The sequence below is a fragment of the Musca autumnalis genome, unplaced genomic scaffold (assembly GCF_047663935.1).
Source record: "Musca autumnalis isolate F117 unplaced genomic scaffold, ASM4766393v1 scaffold_1, whole genome shotgun sequence".
In the NCBI taxonomy this organism is placed as follows: Eukaryota; Metazoa; Arthropoda; class Insecta; order Diptera; family Muscidae; genus Musca; species Musca autumnalis.
Genome location: NW_027411644.1, coordinates 13,217,912 through 13,236,725, shown reverse-complemented (window position 1 = coordinate 13,236,725; position 18,814 = coordinate 13,217,912).

Here is an 18,814-nt window from a genome sequence, read left to right as displayed (position 1 = left end):
ATTTTTAAAATGGGGTATGTGATTTTTTTCACTTTTGGCGTGCTAGATCGGTATTTTTTCCACTGTGCGTCTAGTCTATCCTAGAACTTGTTATCGTGCGAACCAGTCATATTCGGGGGTTATCGAATAATTTGTTAGGAAATTGAATCATTATGTCTTGCCAACCAAAAAATTATATTGTTGTAAGAATGACGTGGACTACCTTATATGCAAAATTTCAAAACAAACCTTGAACAGGTTTTATACGGCACCTAAGCGGAAATTTTAATCTTTTATGAGGAGGGTACCCCATCTACGAGAAGAGAAATATTACGACGTGCAAAGATTGGACCAATGGAGAATCTCCTGTTTCTCTCTACGGTTTCTTATTTTATATTTATGAATTCAACGAACGACTGGCGTCCACACACATAGTTGACTGTCTAACGTTTCAAACAAGGCATTTCATACCTTTCCTTAGTTATCCTGTCATCACCCATTTTAGTTGGTCACCGCAGTTTTTGTTTTAACAATTTCATAACAGTCTAAGCGAAAATTTGAACTTTTGTGAGGAAAGTACCGGAAGAAGTTGTCCGATGAGAAATGTGCACAGGTTGGCCCATGTGTCAGAGACCCCTTACCCTCCGGCAGAGTTTGAATCGATTGATAACACTGTGCAGCAGCATTTTTGGGGGGTGGAAAATTTCTTTTGGAGATGAAAGCCCTTGATGAGTATACTAAGAACCCAAAAGGAAATTTTCGCCATAGGTCAAGTTTCTGAGATATCGCGCGATGAAATTTTTGATTTTTTCCCTATAATACTTGGGAAAATAGCTCCATATCTCTGTTTGGCGTTGTTGTAGCTTCGTTTTGAGGTGACATGTCTTCAGTGAAATCGATTGGCGAATCTTTTTGTAGAACATTACATTCTTCTAACTCAATGCCTTTCATGTCCTTTTCGTCCTTTATTTCTTGAACCGTAGTGAAAGTACCACAAGATGAGATTTTTCAGCATCCAAATATTCTACAAAAATGTTGCTCAGAAGATTTTAGGTACGGTTCCCTTTGACAACTAATCGATTTTGTCCCGTTTTCAATGTCCTTTTTGACATTTAATCGGTTTTGGTTCAGAAATAAACTATGTTTTGTTTTTCTGTATATTCGTCATTGGGTATTTATTGGTATGTACACATAACTATTGGTTATTGCTTATGTAGACATCTGGGTTGCTTCTGAAATATTTACCACAAATAGCTATTGTAATGATGAACACGTTAATAACAAATTTTCTTGGAGGATAGATCCGGTTATCTCAATTTTGGAACCGGATATTCCGACATTAAAACCGATTTTTGAACCGGTTTTAAGTAACCGATTAAACTTATATGTATACCGTTAAAAAGCTTATAGAGTTGTCAATTAAATTAAATTAATTCGCTTCTGAAAACTTTGTTAGTTGCAATTCTAGAACAAAAAAACCGTTTTCTTAAACCGTTTTTAAGGAAAAATATCAATACGCGCAAATATGGAGATCAAAGGCTGGGGGGCGAAAAATGCTTTTTGGCGATGAAATTCGATGAAGATAACATTACGAACCCGGAAGGACAGTTATGCCGTAGGTCAAACTTCTGAGTTAGGGCGCGATCAAATTTCGTTAGGGTTTTTGTCATGTAGGTATGTATAGTTTGTCAAGAAAGAATTCATTTCGCTATAACTCAGAAGTTTGACCTACGGCTTAACTGTCCTTCCGGGTTCGTAATGTTATCTTCATCGAATTTCATCGCCAAAAAGCATTTTTCGCCCCCCAGCCTTTGATCTCCATATTTGCGCGTATTGATATTTTTCCTTAAAAACGGTTTAAGAAAACGGTTTTTTTGTTCTAGAATTGCAACTAACAAAGTTTTCAGAAGCGAATTAATTTAATTTGATTGACAACTCTATAAGCTTCTTAACGGTATACATATAAGTTTAATCGGTTACTTAAAACCGGTTCAAAAATCGGTTTTAATGTCGGAATATCCGGTTCCGAAATTGAGATAACCGGATCTATCCTCCAAGAAAATTTGTTATTAACGTGTTCATCATTACAATAGCTATTTGTGGTAAATATTTCAGAAGCACCCCAGATGTCTACATAAGCAATAACCAATAGTTAGTTATGTGTACATACCAATAAATACCCAATGACGAATATACAGAAAAACAAAACATAGTTTATTTCTGAACCAAAACCGATTAAATGTCAAAAAGGACATTGAAAACGGGACAAAATCGATTAGTTGTCAAAGGGAACCGTACCTAAAATCTTCTGAGCAACATTTTTGTAGAATATTTGGATGCTGAAAAATCTCATCTTGTGGTACTTTCACTACGGTTCAAGAAATAAAGGACGAAAAGGACATGAAAGGCATTGAGTTAGAAGAATGTAATGTTCTACAAAAAGATTCGCCAATCGATTTCACTGAAGACATGTCACCACAAAACGAAGCTACAACAACGCCAAACAGAGATATGGAGCTATTTTCCCAAGTATTATAGGGAAAAAATCAAAAACTTCATCGCGCGATATCTCAGAAACTTGACCTATGGCGAAAATTTCCTTTTGGGTTCCTAGTATACTCATCAAGGGCTTTCATATTCAAAAGAAATTTTCCACCCCCCAGACTTTGAGTTCCATTTTGTGTCACAGTGTAATCAATTATGTCTATGGACCCAGGGACAAGAAGACGAAGCCCCGTAGAGTAAAATAGGGAGTTGCCGAGCTGTTTAACCTACATACATGCATTCTGTAGTCCACCCCATCCATAGGGCATTAAGTTCGTGACGCATGCGTATGATGTACGATCTTGGTGTCTTCTCTCTTTTCTGATGTAATTTGTGAAAGGCTTAACTCACAAAACATCATACTTCGTCCGTTAAAAACATTTTTATTTTGAAAAATTATTCTTTAAAAAATCCACGTGGTGAAAAATTATTCTTTAAAAAATCCACGTGGTGAAAAATTATACTTTGAAAAATCCAAGTGGTGAAAAATTATTCTTTAAAAAATCCAAGTCGTGAAAAATTATTCTTTAAAAAATCCACGTCGTGAAAAATTATTCTTTAAAAAATCCACGTCGTGAAAAATTATTCTTTAAAAAATCCACGTCGTGAAAAATTATTCTTTAAAAAATCCACGTCGTGAAAAATTATTCTTTAAAAAATCCACGTCGTGAAAAATTATTCTTTAAAAAATCCACGTCGTGAAAAATTATTCTTTAAAAAATCCACGTCGTGAAAAATTATTCTTTAAAAAATCCACGTCGTGAAAAATTATTCTTTAAAAAATCCACGTCGTGAAAAATTATTCTTTAAAAAATCCACGTCGTGAAAAATTATTCTTTAAAAAATCCACGTCGTGAAAAATTATTCTTTAAAAAATCCACGTCGTGAAAAATTATTCTTTAAAAAATCCACGTCGTGAAAAATTATTCTTTAAAAAATCCACGTCGTGAAAAATTATTCTTTAAAAAATCCACGTCGTGAAAAATTATTCTTTAAAAAATCCACGTCGTGAAAAATTATTCTTTAAAAAATCCACGTCGTGAAAAATTATTCTTTAAAAATCCACGTCGTGAAAAAATCATTCTTTAAAAACTCCACGTTGTGAAAAATTATTCTTTAACAAAATCCACGTCGTGAAAAAATCATTCTTTAAAAACTCCACGTCATCAAAAATTATTCTTTAAAAAATCCACGTTGCGAAAAGTTATTTTTTAAAAGATCCATGTCGTGAAAAATACTTTCTTTTTGAAAATCCACGTCTTGAAAAATATTTTTTTGAAAATCCACGTCGTGAAAAATCATTATTTAAACACTCCACGTCTTGAAAAAATCCAAGTCTTGAACAATGTTTCTTAAAAAAATCAAAGTCTTGAAAACGTTTCTTTAAAAAAATCTACGTCTTGAACAATTTTTATTCAATAAATCCACGTCATGATTTTTTTTAAAACACGTCTTGAATTTTTATTTAAAAACCATTTCTGAAAAAAAATTGTTTAAAAATCCATTCATTGAAAAAAATATTTTTTAAAAATCGATTTATTAAAAAAAACAAATCCACGTCTTAAAAAAATATTGTTTAAAAAAATCCACGTCTTGAAAAAAATTGTTTAAAAATCAACCTATTGAAAAAATATTGTTAAAAAATCCGCGTCTTAAAATATATTGTTTCAGAAATTCGCGTCTTGAAAAAATGTTCTTTAAAAAATCCACGTCTTGAAAAAATGGTCTTTGTCATCTTCGACCCAGATCTGTGCCTGCAAGAAATATTACTTGGAACAACGTTTACACCAAATCGCTATCTCCCTTTGAGGGAGGTAGAAGCACCATTTTAAGGAAACAGTATGAACTTATGTGGCGGAGGTTCCGGAACGAGTGGACCCACACATGGGCGTAGCCAGGAATAGCTAGGGAGGGGCAGCTGCAACCCCTGATCCTACAAAACAGTTTATTTGTATGCAAAAAATTATAAATATTACGAAAAAACAAGCATTTGCCTCCCCCCACCTAGAACGAGCAAAAAGCATTCCTGGCTACGACCATGGACCCACATGACGCATATTGTGTTCACCAGCCACTTAAGCAGATGGACGGACAGGGCACATAGACACAAAAATTGTCTGAAATGGATTTTGTCAAAACATAGATAAGGTCCAAAACCATTACTTCGATTAGGCACATTTTTTGATCGTATCTAAGTGTACGAGTGTATACCGTCATTAGTTTTAAGACTACAGTTGATGTTTACTCCTCAGATCGATCAGCCATGCCTTCTATCTTCCACAACATAATGAATTGGCCTTACTGTAAAACAGTTGGGTCAATAAAATTCTACTATCCCATTTTGTCGCTGACCTGATGTTAGTATTGAAATTATTCTTACACTATGTTTACATTTACGAAATCCACTTGATTTCAACTGTCAATTCCATTGCTCAAACGTCAAATGAAATCCCATCGATTTCAGATGAGTTTTCATTTGACATATACACAAAGGAATTGACAGATGAAATCGAGTGGATTTCGTAAATGTAAACATAGTATTAATTCTATAATCAGGTCAGCCGTCATATGCTTCGTCTAGGCTTTGATATGTTTGTCCTTCCTTTCAATGGGAGCACGGGCTAATGTTGGAAAGGCAAATTACTTAATTTGAGTTCCTCCCGGTGGGTAATGGAAATTGTGTTTTTTCTTGTGGTAATTTTCTTTAATTGTCTCAGCTCCAGCTGAATGGCCCTAATGAATGCTAAAATCTATTAACTCTTACATTTGTTACTAAACAAAAACAACGGCAACAAAAGAATAACATTATTATATAATCGCTATTAGGCAAATCGCAAATTATTTCCCAGATTAGCAAATGGGGACATACCTTCCATGAAGTTAATACAAAAACAAAAAAGGAAATTGTGTGTTTAACGGAAAACGAATGTTTTGGTCAAAATTACAAAAAAAAAACGAATCACTTTGCGAATTTCTCTTTCATTTTTATTTCAAAAATAAAAAACGAATCTAATGGCAATTATGGGCGTAATTTTATTATAAGAATTGCATTTGGGTTTATTTTTCTCTTTGGGCTCAAAGTTCATTGGCATCATTCAATTGCATTTTCCTCATTTGTCCCGCCCAAATGGAAATAAATGTGAAAAAAAATTGATTTAGATTTATGTTTAACTTCCAGTTGCTCGCAGGCAGTAGTAGTAGTGAGGTGAGGTATTAAGTTATGAACTAAAATGTCCTATAATTTGCAGAATATATTTCTTCTTAAACTAGTTTCTGTAAATTTTAGCACTTTTTATTTTCACTTTCGTTTTGTTTTTCTTCTGTTCATTTCTCATTTGTTTTGTTGTTTGTTTGCTAATTGAGTTCGAGTTGTGTTGAAGTAGAAAATCGCGTGAGACAATTCAATTACCTTCAAATGAGTCCATAAATGTTGACACGTACATTTGCATGTGGGACAGCAGGACAGGACAGGGTAGGGCATTGAGTTAGTTCCAAGGTGTAGGGACATAACTAAGGGGTAGCCAAAAAAATTTACTAAATGACAAATAAATGTTGCCATTTGTTAAAGGAAAAAGTCCAAAATAGAAATGTTATTCGCTTTTAAATGTGTCCTTTAACACCGTTTATGAGCTCATTCATCAGAGAAGAAGAAGAAGGATGTGTGGATGTATATGTATGTGTTTGAAATTAATGAAGGAATGATTTCAGTCCGAAAACGATAGTCGATTATGGTGCTAAAAAATGAACATCGTTTGCTATCAGCATGAGGTTTTAGAATTAACAGAACCTCATATAAATTTCAAATGTGGTTAAAATGATGACGTATGAGATGAAAGATACCAAACAATGGTCCTTGCCGGCTTTAACATGAAAAAGCTCAGGATTTATTTTGGCCCCTCTTTCAGCTCACGTGGACACTGACCTCCTCGTGGTGCTATCTGTGGTGCTGCCTTTAACATCCGTTAAATGTATCGAACTAACATGTGCCGCGCGTTCACGCGAGTGCTATAAAAACTTGGGTTTGGGCGTTGGGCTAGTAACTCGTCCCTCCTCCCCGCAACGTTTTAAGGTCCATGATCTGCGAATCTGCACCAGGAATGTACTTGAAAAGTACAGGGCCGACATTACTGTCATTCAGGAAATACGATGGATTGAGAAAGGCGTCACTACAACACCTAAATATGACGCACAATATTCTAGCTGCCATGACGCATGAGTTTGGTTGCGGATTTGTAGTTGGTCGTGTAGTAATTTGTACAATATATACCTCACTTGTTATTCCTATTTATATCTTATTTGAACTTGTTATTTCTATTCGTCTGTTACCCAGTCTTATATAAACTACTTTGAATATTATTATATATGAGTTAGCCTACTATAATTTGTTTCAATGTATACATTCTAAAATATGTCAAATGAAAATAAATAAATATTCAGTTTTGGAATATTGGTTAAAAGGAACAGACGTGTTCAAATTATTACGGCCTACAATTTTCAGAAGTGGGAACGATTTTTTTTTTTTCTTTCAAACAATTTTGTATGCTTATTCAATGGAGAATATTATTGGAAAGGATTATACCGTTCCACAATTACGTATGTGGTTACAACAGCTCGGCTTACCATCTTCAGGCACAAAAAGTATGCTTTTACTAAGGCTGAACGAAGTTCCTTCTGTAGAAAGAGGCAATTGTCCCGAATTGGTAAGGAATGTGACGGATGAAGCGGAGAATGCTAGTGAAGATGAACGTAATGATTTTGCTGAGGATTGTGGAAAGGAAGAAGAGAATGAAATTCAAAGTGAAAGGAAGTTAGAAAGAATTGAGGAAGTACATCAGAATGTGTCAATGGCTGAAGAGAGAAATGAAGCTTCAAGATTTAATATAATGAAGAAAGAACTGCAACTTTTGAAGCGAGAAAACGAACTTCTGAATCGTGAGAATGAGTTTATGAAAAAAGTGATGGAATATGAAAAAATAAGCGCTAATTTTGAAGGTGCTGGACAAAAAGATTTTGGCTTGAAACAATTTGGAAGGACAAACCAAGATGGTGAGAAAATCGATTCGATGATTGGAATCATTAAGGATATTATTCCTGATTATGATGGCGGTGTACAACCTGATGTATGGGTAAGCCAATTCCGGGGAGTACTCGAAGTTTATCATGTGAATGAGAAGACGGCAAAGGCTCTATTGTTGGGCAAACTAAAAGGAAAGGTCCAGAAGTGGTTACACAACAAACCGAATTTTGTTACCCAAGATGTCGATGTTTTGTTAAATGAAATTAAAGATGTTTTCTCCGTGAAGGTAAACAAACTTTCGTTGCGTCGAAAGTTTGAAGCGAGAACATGGCAATATGAAGAATCATTTATAGATTATTATGATGACAAAATATTACTGGCTAACAATGTTGATATCGCAGATGATGAACTGATTGATTGTATCATAGACGGTATTCCCGACAAGCACCTCAAAATACAGGCAAGCCTACAATGTTATAAGAACAAATCCCAACTGTTGCAAGCCTTTTCAAGAATAAATTTGGAGAAACCGGAATCGATGTATACGAGAGGAGTATTCCAAAGAAATCAAGACAATGACATTAAATGTTTCAATTGTAATACACTGGGCCATATGGCAACAGATTGTGAGAAGCCGAAGAATGCTTTTGGAACATGTTATGGATGTGAAAGTTTTGAACAATGTGTGGCAACCCGTCCTCATCAGAAAAGTGAAGCTCAACTAGTAGAAGAGAGATCAAATGATGAAAATAGGGACATGTTTGTGCAATCAATTATGACAGTTGACATCGAACCTAAAATTGCTAAATGTCTTGAAGTTAGTGACCGGGAAAATTGTTTTGTGCATAGTTCCGGGAAAAGAAAGCAAAATGTAAACGCACAAAGTTTGAGTAACGGTGTACCAGCATTGGGCTCGAACACTTTTGAAGACAATTTAATAATTTGCCAGAATAGACAAAGAAAGCAGAAAAGTATATGTGATCAGCTACAGAAAAATGAAATTTCGAAAGCGGATTTAAGTGTAAACCGCGAATTAAGAAGAAAAGAAACAAAGAAAAAGCAGGAAGTCCTTCAATGCAATCATGAAAATTACTTCAATATAAAACGAAAAAAAACAAGAACTTGTCAGATCGGAGATTATGTAACGGTAAAAAATTTCGAGAATTCTGGAGGTGTTTCGAAAAAACGCATACATGAATATAGAGGTCCATATAAAGTAACAAAAATATTAGATAATGATCGTTATTTGGTTCAAGATGCTGACGTTTTTCAGTTATTTCGAAAAGGTGGGTGAACGGTCTCAAATATTCGCCCTTGGTCTAGTAGTCGTGTGAAGTGATAGCCAATGAGAGATCAGGAGCTCTCTCGGTCAGAATGGCCGAATTGTAGTAATTTGTACAATATATACCTCACTTGTTATTCCTATTTATATCTTATTTGAACTTGTTATTTCTATTCGTCTGTTACCCAGTCTTATATAAACTACTTTGAATATTATTATATATGAGTTAGCCTACTATAATTTGTTTCAATGTATACATTCTAAAATATGTCAAATGAAAATAAATAAATATTCAGTTTTGGAATATTGGTTAAAAGGAACAGACGTGTTCAAATTATTACGGCCTACAGTCGGATGTTGAAACATCTGGTCTCCAACTTCACCCCAGTGAATGAAAGGCTTTTTACAATTCGAATAAAAGCAAAATTCTTCAACATCAGCTTTATTTGCGCTCATGCTCTTTCTCAAGACAAGGACGAACAGACCAAATAAATATTTTACGAGCGCTTAGAAGAAACTTATGACCGTTGCCCTGCCTATGACATTAAAATTATTCTAGGCGATTTTAATGCCAAAAAGGAATATATCTTTGACATATATCTTTGGAAAGGCGAATATCTTTGGCCTAACAGTCGGGAAATTCAGCAAATAAAGTTCGAACAAGAAGTTGGACATCGGTAGGCTGCAATCATAACATATAGAAAAAAATTAACAAAAAACAGGCTGAGCCCGGCTGGGATTTGAACCCACGTCCTTGAAAACATATCAATAAAATGTTGTCACGGCGTGTTAGCGTTCAAAGCCAAAACTCATAACTTCAAAGGCGTTTGTCGTGAAGAAAATACATTTCTGTGGCCAAGTATCCGCGTAAATGTATAAAACACATTTGCATTTGAAAAACGATAAGTTAAACCATTACATAGTCGATACGTCCTATGATTTGCTTTACCACCAATGAAACCAGGTAACGTAATTTGGTGACTATGTGGGTTCGACTCCTTGGCTTTCCTTTTTCACTTACAAATAATTTCCGATCATCAAGCTTAACTCTAAACGAGAAAATTAATAAAAAATCATTAAAAATGATCTTCGCTCTAACAGGCAAAATTTCAAAAAAAAAATAACAATGAATATCTTTGGCCAAACAGTCGGGAAATTCAGTTTCCACAGTGAAACATCTGGCAATGGAATGACGTAAATAGACTTCGCGTCGGCAAAAAACATGGCTGTTAGCAGTACCAGATTTAAGCATCTCCATATAGGCACCTGGCTGTCTCCAAACCAAAACACAAGAAATCAAAGTGGTGAGGTTGCGATGGATGGAAGACATTCATCGAGCGTATGATCGTTCCAAGGAGCAAACATAGAATCGGACCACCATCTTGTTGCAAAAAAGGTACGTAACCGATTAAATGTAGCAAATAAAGTACGAACAGACACACGGAAATTGGACATTGGTAAGCTGCAATCACAACAGATAGCCACAGCGTATTCCACTCAACTGGACCAATTGTTTAAGCAAATCACTCAAAGTATTGCTCACTCCATGCAAACAGCCGCAAAATCCATTTTTAGGTTCCAGAGAACTCCACCAACTCGTAGCACACGAGAGAGGTATCGGGAGAAAAGGAGAGAAGAGAAATATCTTTTCTGCAGGAAAAGGAGAGAAATGGAAAAGCGGGAATGTGAAAAAATCGAGATGTACAGGATCCAGAATGAAGTCCGAAAATTCAACAAAAAGTGGGAAACATCAACCTGATGGCTTTGGTGCAGACACATCCTCCTGTAGAGACCAACAAGGTAATTTGGTAACATATGCTGATAGTGTGCTTAGGATATGGAAAGAGCATATCCAATAGAAGCGAAGACGACGGTGATACTACAGATCAAATCCCTGAAGTTGGTATTGAATGTATACCGTCCGTTTAAGATGAGGTAGAGACGTAAAATCATTCTAAGCGATTTTAATGCCAAAATTGGAAAAGAGAATTTTTTTTGGCCCAACCGTCGGGAAATTCAGTCTCCACAGTGAAACATCTGACAATGGTATGAGGCTGATGGACTTTGCAGCTGCAAAAAAACATGGTAGTTAGCAGTACCAGATTTAATCATCTCGATATTCATAAGGGCACCTGGCTGTCTCCAGATCAAAGAACAAGTAATCAAATTGATCATGTTGTGATAGATGGAAGACATTCATCGAGCATGTTGGATGTACGATCGTTCCGAGGCGCAAACATTGATTCGGACCACTACCTTGTTGCAGCAAAGGTACGTACTCGTCTAAACGTTGCAAATAAAGCCCGAACAGACACAACGCGGAAGTTGGACATCGATAGGCTGCAAACACAACAGATAGCCACAGCATATTCCACTCAACTAGCCCAATTGCTTAATGCGAGCACTCCTTGTCCCGATAACATAACAACACAATGGCAAAATATTGCCCACTCCATGCAAACAGCCGCAAAATCCATACTTGGATTCCAGAGACCTCCACAAAGGAATTCATGGTATGACCAGGAGTGTCGTGCTGCTACCGAAGAGAAAAATGCGGCATATAGGGTTACTCTACAATCAATAGCAACACGTAGCGCACGAGAGAGATATTGGGAGAAAAGGAGAGAAGAGAAACGTCTTTTCCGCAAGAAAAAGAGAGAAATGGAAAAGCGGGAGTGTGAAAAAATCGAGATGTGCAGGAGCCAGAATGAAGTCCGAAAATTCTACCAAAGAGTGAAACATCAAACAGACGGCTTTGGTACAGGTACATCCTCCTGTAGAGACCAGCAAGGTAATCTGGTAACAGATACAGATAGCGTGTTCAGGATATGGAGGGAACATTTCTCCAATCTGCTGGTATCCAAAAGTAGCGAAGACGATGATACCACAGATCCAATCCCAGAAGAAGGTATAAAATGTATACCGCCCGGCCAAGATGAGGTAAAATATAAGTCTTCTCCCTATTGCCTATAAGATAGTGTAAGGGATATTGTGCGATCGACTAAAGTCAATGGTAAGCGAAATAATTGGACCATACCAATGTAGCTTTAGACCTGGCAAGCCCACCATTGACCAGATATTTACCCGGCGGCAAATCCTGGAGAAGACCCAAGAGATGCAGATCGACACATATCACCTTTTTGTAGATTATAAAGCAGCATTCGACAGTCCCCTCCGATCAAAGGTATTCCATGCAATGTCTGAATTTGGTATCCCCGCAAAGCTCATCCGGCTTTGCAAGATGACTTTAACTGATACTAGGTCCTCAGTTAAAATTGGAAAGAACCTCTCCGAACAGTTCAGTGCCAAAAGAGGTTTTAGACAAGGAGACAGCCTTTCGTGTGACCTATTCAACATTTTGCTGGAAAAGGTAATACGAGATGCAAATGTCAAAAGAAATTGCACAATTTACACCAACAACCACATGTTACTTGCTTATGCTGATGACATAGACATCATGGACGATCAGTGAAGGAAGTAACTGATACCTTTAGGAAGGTCGAAGCAGAATCTGCGAAAGTGGGTCTGGCGGTAAACGGCGAAAAGACCAAATTGATGGTGTCGACGCGCAAAGCGTCCATAGAGCTCGGACCAACTGTGGAAGTTGGTACCTATAATTTTGAGGTAGTTAAAGACTTCGTCTACCTCGACACTGCCATAAACACAACAAACAACATAATGGAAAAGGTTATACGAGATGCAAGCCGTTTGACGCTTGGCACACACAATGGCACAATCTACATCAATAGCCACATGTTACTTGCTTATGCTGATGATATAGACATCATGGCATGATCAGTAAAGGAAGTAACTGATACCTTTATCAAGGTCGTAGGAGAATAGTAAACGAGGGTCTGGCGGTAAACTGAGAGAAGACCAAGTTGATGGTATCGACGCGCAATGCGTCCATACAGTTCGGGCCAACTGTTGAAGTTGCTTCCTATAATTTTGAATTAGTAAAGACATTTCGTCTATCTTAACACCGACATTAACACCACAGATAAGAAGAAATAAGAAGAAGAATTGTATTGACCAAAAGATGATACATTGACGTAAATAAACAGTTTAAAAACAGAGCCACATCTTGTCAAAAAATAAAAATATAACGGTTTACAAAACAATTATACTACTCGTGCAGATTTATGGTTCCGAAGTCTAGGTAGCTGCGCAAGCAGATAAGGAAATGCTTGGTGCGTTTGAGGGAAAATGTCTTCGAAATGTCTACTGCCCAATATGCGTTGACGGTGAATAAAAACGTCGTATCAACCACGAGTAGTATCTGCTATACAACGACATATAGTTAAACGTATCGAGATACAGCGATTGCGTTGAGTATGCGCTAAAAAGGCACATAATTAAACAAAACGCAGAACAAATATAAATATAGAAGTCAAATTTAATTCATTCCTGAATTTTCATGTAATTCGTTTCCCTTAAATTCTGTAATTCCCTTAAATTCTGCCTAAACAGTATCGAAAACTTTTTTACGATATTCCCAAAAAAAAAAAACAGTTGATGAATAATCATGAAGTCTATTGAATACTAAATGATTATCTGCTATACAAGACGATTTTTAAGGCTAAAAAATACATGCACATGTTTGTTTGTATGTACAAACAATCATACACATACAATGTACAGTCGGTAAGATTCAATACCAAAAAATCACGTTGCTACTGCATTTTGAAATCAATTCAAATTGGAAGATACTCAAGGCCAATTTACACTAACAATCAGTGTTTCAGATATATGCCAGATGTGTGTGTCTGTGTATATTTGTCTACCAATGTAAAATGGATGGTTCATATGTATATGTGTATCTCTGTGATAGGAAACACATGTTGAGGCAATTTTTTTGCACTTAAAAAAATTGTGAAAAATGTCACATCATTAAAAGAGAATTGTTTCCAATACAGACAATTATCATTTCACACTCTGTGACACAGTAACACACACTATACATACACATGTGTGTATGTATGTACATATGTGTGTATAATAGAAACCCATATGTTCGTAACAAGGCTCAAATCACTGCTAACGATGCTGCAATCAACTACCCCAATTCAATGGAAGTGCTTTCAAGTGATTGCAAAAAAGTTCTTCTTTAAATAGTCCGGTCAAAATAGACATGCCTATAAGGGGGAAATAGCAAAAATTCCCACAAAGCTGAATTTTGGTGGAGAGCTAGGGTTGGCCATTAGAAGCAACGTCCTAAAAGTCCCCATCGATCCCATGTGTGCAAAACAAGTTATTCGGGGTCAAAGGTCATTTTTGGAGGCATTATTCAGTTTTTTTAATTTTTCTCAAAAACGGTAATACTTAGCAAAAGCCCGCTAAAGTAAAAGTTGTAGATTCAATAATTGTCTACAAGATTGGTCCTTATGATTCTTAAAAAAGACTTACCATTTTCGAGATATCGCGATCTAAAGGTCAAATAAAAAATTAGGCGCGTAAGTACATTATGAGGCGAACCGGTTAAAATAACAACACTATGTGTTAGATACTTCCGTAAGCTTTCAAACGATATCCACTTTGCAGTAATCGGTTCAGTAGAACCGGGTCTAACCCGGTTTTTAAATTTGGCCTTTCGGGTCTAATAACCGGCGAACCGGATCCGCAACCGTTGAAAATTATACATTTCCGTAATCAGCGAAACAAACCCTACCTTCGGACAAAACTTGAAAAAAATCGGAGAGTTTTCGTTGGGGTCGTTCCCGTTGGGCTTTCGATTATACATGTGGGTTAAATGGGCTATTTTTGCATAAAATGACTCTAACATTAAATAACTCTACTAAACAGACTCCGATTTTGTTGGAATTTTTTTTAGAAGGTAGCTATAATTTCTCTCTTCAAGAAAATATATATATTTTTGGGGGACGGACCCGATTACTTCGGTTATTTTAGCCGGTTCGTCTGAATATGTGCATATTTCCCTAATAAGTGCATAAAAATCATGTGTTTTTTAGAACAGCTATAACTCAAGAATGGTTCCCTCTAAGAAAAAAATTATAAGGGTCAGACTTGTAGATAATTTTTCTGTCTACAATATTTACTTTAGTCACTTCTTGATTAGATCAACCGTTTTCAAAAAATAAATCCGAAAACTTAAAAACCCTTAAATTTTGACCTTTGACCCCGAATAATTTTTTTTGCACACATGGTATCGATAGGGACTTTTAGGACGTTGCTTCTAATGGCAAACCCTAGCTCTCCACCAAAATTCAGCTTTGTGGGAATTTTTGCTATTTCAATGTCTATTTTGACTGGACTAAAAGGATTAAATGTTTTTTTTTGTCAAAATCGAATGGGACAGGGGGAGAGACAATGGAAGAGGTTTCCAATTAGGTTGTTGTTGTTTTGGGAAATTTAATAAATTTGATTTTATTTATTGAGATTTTAATTAATACAAATTCAAGAAAGATTTATATCAGTCTTTTGTGCCTACAAACATACATAGATATTAGCAACGAATATTCCCAAAGGGATACAGGGAATTTATAAAGATTTCCAAAGGTAGTCATAAACATGAACTTTGTACACAAGTTGGAAGCTAAAAAACGGGAAAAATACCAAAATATTTATATTTTTTGGCGGATGTTAGTTTAAAATTAAAATTAATATTTTTAAAGTATCTAACCAAGCTATGAATGCTTCACTTACTTAGTTGTCCCTCTACAGAACATTTGTTCTATAAGCCGAACTAAGAAAAGATTTCCTCCATTCCTCTTTATTTCTTCAATTTGAAAAACCGCGTTTTTCGACCTTGTCTTCCACTTGTTCACTCCATCGAAGCCTTGGTTTTCCAGTTCTGTGCGTACCACTATGCAGCCCGTATATATACGCCTTTTTAGCAGGATCGTCATCGTTCTTTCTTATGACATGGCCTAGCCAACGCAATCGTTATATCTCGATACGTTTAACTATACTGATGTCGTTGTATAGCATATACAGCCTGTGGTTCATATGACTTCCATATTCACCGTCAACGCATATTTACCCGTCGCACTGTGGGCGAAATTCAAATCTAGCGGCGCTAAAGTCCGAAAACTAACCTTAAGTTTTATGAAAATAACAATGTACAACAAAATTGAACTTTTTTTAAAACTACAAGAAACCCCGCACAGATTATGAAAGTAGATCGAAGGAAAGACGACACGTGTATCGGCGTTTTGAAAGTTTACGTCGTGAAGTAATAGGCGTGGCAAATTCCGCCCATTCCCAGCAAAATTTGAAGGAAGGGGTTCTATGCGATGACGTGATTTCATGGCATATTTTGCATTGGTTCAAAGTAAGTCGTGAAAGATCTGATCTTCTCATTAGCATTTAAACCCATGCAAAGGAAGTCGTGAAAGGTACGATCTTTTAATCAGCATTTGAATCATTTGTACAGATCATTACAAACAAACAAGTCGATTTGTCAATCCCCACAAGTAGCGACATCAAAACAAAAGAGTATACATTTCCAAAATTTTTGTTATAAAATTACAAATTAAATGTAGGTTCACGAACTAGAAATTCTTAAAGGAGTGCTGTTGGAGTCCATGTCAAAATCTGAACTGGTGATGAGAAGATAATAGAAAAGCTTTTGTAAGATGAAACAAAATCAGTGGCTGAGAGTGGACGAAGTAAACTCTGTTGCGGTGCAGCGGCGGTGATTAAATTTAAATTTTGGGTGTAAACTTTATGCTGATAAATTAGTTCTAGTTATTTCATGAATTAGTTTGAATTAATAAAGAGTTTGGTTTGTCATGAAAATCATATTTCAATACAGAATTTTCCATTTTCCAAACAAGACATGAAAATGACATGTCAAAGCATTGGTCAAAATGACATGCTTAGGATCCGACAATGTATGTCATCTTAAGATCCGAAAATGAATGTCATCTTATGGTGGTTACGCTCATATAAAATTCATGAGTGAAAACTCTAAAAAAATGACATGCCAGATCACTTGCACCCATGCACAGTGGATCCCCATTGGCCATTGGCCAAAAATAAAAAAATTAATGTCAAAATGTTGGTACAACATCTGGCAACTCTGACAGCTATAACATGGAACTTTTTAAAAATATATTAGTTTTTGTTTAATTCGAACGCGATCTTCTTAAAAATAGCTTCAAAAGTCAGAACATTTGACTAATATTTTTTGTTGTGAGTACAACCTATATTTTAAGTGCAAGTAAATATATTCAAAATATCGCGAAACTAATACATATAGCAAAATATTATAGTGGATTTTGAAGGAGGAGGTAATAGCTTAATTTTGATTAAAAAATTGTGTTTTAGCGTGTTGTGGAATTCTAGTTAGCTGCTTATTTTCTTAGTGTATTTTGTAATGCCAATTCGATCATATACTTAAATTTGACCTAAGGTTTTAGTCATGATGCCCACCAGTGCCCACCTCGGGAATAATTTTCCAAAGTAGGTCATGGGTTTAAGATTATTCAGTATTAAAATCAGCTGCCATCTAGTGCCAGACTATAAATGGTGGGTCGCTGACTAAAGCTGGTCTAGAATAGAGTTTCTATAGATATATTAGCGTATAACTCTGTTATCTGACCACGCACATTAACATAATTGGCATCAGTGGCAAGATGAAGAAATCTTCTTCCAAATTTGTCTTACGTTGGCGGTACGTGCCTTCCAGGAAGAACGCTATAAGATCTATATTAAAAATTTTACCAATTTTCAGACAAAAATTTTGATTTTTTTAATCCGCTAAATTGGTTGGATTTTATGTTGTTTGGAGATTGTTTTGTTTCCCCAAGCCTATTTTTGCAACATAAGATAATCGGGATCTTTGTTCATGTCATTTTGTATTAACAGCATAAAACAATTCTTACCGTATACCCCCTGCAGGGGGAAAGGGGGAGAATGTTACGCTCGTGGTTTCTTAAAACACTCTTCGCAGCAGCACAAAGCTGTAACCGGCGCATTGACTTGATTTTTACACTCTAAGTATTTTTGGCCACTTTCTCCATACAAGTGGATCCACTGTGCCATGATTCAATAGCATCCTTGGCATCGAACATTTTGCTGGGTTGCTACAGGTTTCGAAATATACGACATCAGATTCCTTGGAATCCTTGCATTTTAGGTATAAAGTGTCTTTGGCAATATTACTGACAACAATGCGGGGTATCTTTTTATGAAAAAATTAACCCTCATGCGAGTCACTAAACGGGTCTTTTTGGTCCCTTTTTTCAAAAACGTTAAAAAACTCCTTTAAACAGTGATCGTATCAGATCAAAATATCCTACAAAATTATTTGCCATAAAATGTGACTATAGGTCCCCGAATACACCAAAACTCTAAATCGTTCCTAAATGGCAGGAATCTGCCAAAAGTAAAATCACGTTTTAGGGTTAATGTTTTATCTTATCTGAGATTATTAAGTTTTGTCCCACAAAACTTCATTCTAGGTAGAAGACGTCAAAGACAAAAATATTCTCCATCAAATTTCAATATAAGTCGCCGAATAAATGAAATATGTGTCTACAATACATATCAAGAAATAAATACATCAAATTTGCTAACAAAACACCTAAATATGTATTTTTTGAATAAATTTGTTTTGTTGTTTTGTCGAGTTCATGCATGAAAGTAACATGAAATTTAGTTTTAGACGAAAGGTGTTAAAAGAAGAAATATTCTACACAAAATTTCACTCTAAGTTCCAGAACAAACTAGATATATTTTGTTAAGAAAATGACGTTACAAAATTAGATATTATAGGTAGAAATTATATGTTAAACTTTTAGACTCTTAATTAAAATTTATTCCATACTGAGTCAAAATCTCCTAAAATACTTCACTTTTTGGGGATTGTGTCAAAAGAAGAAATATTCCAAATCAAATTTAGCTATAATATTTAACATCTCCAGAAACTTTCGCTTTTTATATGTGATTCTACCGTTTTTATTCACATTTTCGTTATCTGCGGTCACAAAATATATTTTATTGATGTTTTTTCATAATAAATTCATTCA